The 2,962-nt window shown below is 34.3% G+C and overlaps 1 long non-coding RNA gene across 1 annotated transcript; it reads left to right on the top strand.

Moving 5' to 3' along the window:
* Nucleotides 1-138: 138 nt before the first annotated feature.
* On the top strand, nt 139-1,228 carry LOC109222691. Its single transcript, XR_002067443.1, has 4 exons — nt 139-230; nt 371-410; nt 834-935; nt 1,069-1,228. It is a non-coding gene; the product is annotated as an uncharacterized LOC109222691 (long non-coding RNA).
* Nucleotides 1,229-2,962: the final 1,734 nt, after the last annotated feature.

Below are 2,962 nucleotides of genomic sequence, written 5' to 3'. Positions count from 1 at the left end.
ACCCCCCCCCCCCCCCCCCCAACCCCCCCACACACACACATCCGGAGTACTGAATGACATTTATTAATTAGAGTACTATATACTATTGAACTACTTCTTCTTCATCATATATAATTTTCTCTGGGATTTCTTATTTTTCTTTTTTATTTCACTTGAAGATATGGAGATGAATACAAGCTTGCTGGATTCTCTGCCACTTTGCAGGCCATCATTTCATTTGTGGAGAATGGGTATTTTTCTAATGAATTAAGGAGTTGTTCTTTTTTTCTTATAAGCTTATCTTTTAGCTACCTTGTTACCTGCTACCCCCTGCCTTTTCAGCGAAGTCATAGCGGGATATTGAAGTTTGCCTGATTGGTGTCTTTTTCAGGGGTGATCGAGTCAACTTGGTCAGAGCCGGGAAACACCAGGTCAGTCTCCTTGTCTCAAAATTCTCCATAATGCAATGATGATGGAACTTGTGCTTTCTTGCATTGTCGACACCTCACCTTCATCTATGACATTTCATGCTCGGAAATTTCGAAGTTGCATGGGTTATTGCCTAGTGGTTGTGGATATATATATCAGTTTCAGTTTCATGCTAGTTTTTTTTAAATGCTTGAATATTATTGTTTCGAATTGGCATCAAAAGAAAGAAGGAAGGAAAGAAAAGATATCCAACACTGTTTGGCATTGCAAGTGAGTGGTCACCTAGGAAGAGTTTGTAATATTAGCAATTGAGTTGCAACATTAGGCAACTTAACAGAAAACTTTTCTGCTCAAGTATTTTGTTGAAAGGGTGCTGCCTGATTTGTGTTTTCGTGTTTAACAGACATTTAAGGCTTGTGTTTCAGGTTGTATTTCTTGTGAAAGGACCTATTTACTTGGTTTGCATAAGCTGTACAGAAGAGTCATATCAGTCATTGAGGGTACAACTAGAGCTCCTCTATGGTCAGGTAAGTCGCTTTTTTTCTTTTCTCTTTTTCCTGTTGCTTTATTGTCACAGTTTGCCTTGGCATGTTAATTGACTGCCAATTGTTCTGACATATGGATGCAATTCCTCATATATCACTTGTTATATGAATGCAGATAATACTTATTCTTACGAAGTCTGTGAATAGATGTTTCGAGAAGAACTCTAAATTTGATATGACTCCTTTGCTTGGAGGAACGGACGTTGTCTTCTCTTCTCTAATTCATTCGTTCAGTTGGTTTGTGCTATGCTCTCACTCCCTCCTCTCTCTCTCTCTCTCTCTCTCTCTCTCTCTCTCTCTCTAAATATATATATATATATATATATTTATCTATCTATCTATCTATCTAAATTCATCAATGGATTTCAATCGTTTTAACTTAGCAATTCCCTTTCATGTTGCACAAATGGTGTTCAAATTGAAATTGTCAATCAATAAATTTTGAAGGTGTTTGGCTCTCCACCATTGACAGCCATTAAAAAGCTTTGAAGCTTTGAAATCGAATTTGGGTTTTCAAAAATCATTATTTGTTTCGATTGGGTATTGTTGCAAATAATTGGGAATATAGTTTGGAGTTTATATCTCAAATTTTGAGGGTTTTTTGGTGAAGATTAGACTTGATTTTGGCTGAATTTGTATGAAAGTTAAATAATAGTTGTATAATGTAAGAATCGTTGTATAAAATTTGTATTTAAATTTTCAATACTATCTTTTTACATAAAGTTGTTGATATGTATCAAAATTGTATTAAGAGAGTAAGTTTTGATTGAAATTTTAGAGAGGAAGAAGCACACACTGCAGACAAAATATATACGAATCAGATACAAAATATATACAAAAGACATATTGTATAAAAATTGTATTTAGGTTGTATGATATTGTAGGTATATTCAACTGGGTAGAAATAATGTATGAAAGTTGTAAATAAGTTGTACAATATATAAATAGTTGTATGAAATTTATTTTTACTGTGTATGTTGTTGTAGATATTCAAATTTGCATTAAATTTGTACGAAATTTATTTTTAGTTTGTATGTTGATGTACCATATATTGTTCTTAGAGATAGAGATTTTATGTGCTTAATTTGAATATAAATATGCAATGAAGTTTAGATTCAGTAGAAGTTTTCTTTTAGATTGTGCTGATGAATAATTGTTGATTCCTTGGAAAACATAATTGTTGTGATTTAGTAGTGCAAGTGTTCTGTAAAATGCCAAGCTTAAAGTAATCCAAGATGTCACTCATATTGAACTACCATTGACTGCCATTATTGTACCTCCTTTTTTGGAATTCTTTCTAGTGTATTCTAAGTCTTGTTCACAATAATTCTTATGATGGCATTGATCACGTTCAACTATGTCTTATAAAAAGGATTAAGCGGTCGTTGCAGATATAATCCGGTTTACAAGTCCGGAATCGAATCCCACAGAGAACTAAGGCTTAGCTATAGTTGTTCAATATCGCTAAGAAACACAAGTCCAAACAATTTTTTAATTATAAAGATTATAATATTTATTTTTATCTAATTAATTAACAAATCTAGAAAGCCGTAAAACTATCAATTAACAAGGATAAGGATTGGGGTCAAGATTAAGGAGGTCTAGAGTTATGATTTCCCCAATTGTCGGAATCCTTCCCGCTACGTTTTCTATAAATTCGCCTAAGTATTCTCTACCGATCATGAGCGCTCTGACTGTCGTAACTCTCTCCCGAGTAATTACCACAATTTACTAGACGCACTCTCCCGAGTTACGCTAGCTGGCTTTGTTTATTATAGCTCACTTTAGATTGCACCCAAGGCTTCGTTATCCCTAATCCCGCCTTTAAACCCGCAGTTATAGATCCCTCTTATACTTTGGGAGTGATGTTGTTCAACAACTACCTAAATATGCACTCTCTCCCGAGTTATGCACACTAAATAGGCACGGCTAATTGAGGATCCTGTCAATTAACTACAACAAACACGTAGTTGAACAAATAGAGAAAATACTACGGCTCAATTATATAA

The sequence above is a fragment of the Nicotiana attenuata genome, unplaced genomic scaffold, assembly GCF_001879085.1.
Source record: "Nicotiana attenuata strain UT unplaced genomic scaffold, NIATTr2, whole genome shotgun sequence".
NCBI lineage: Eukaryota > Viridiplantae > Streptophyta > Magnoliopsida > Solanales > Solanaceae > Nicotiana > Nicotiana attenuata.
Note: the sequence above shows the minus strand (reverse complement) of the source record. Positions and strands in the feature narration are given on the sequence as shown.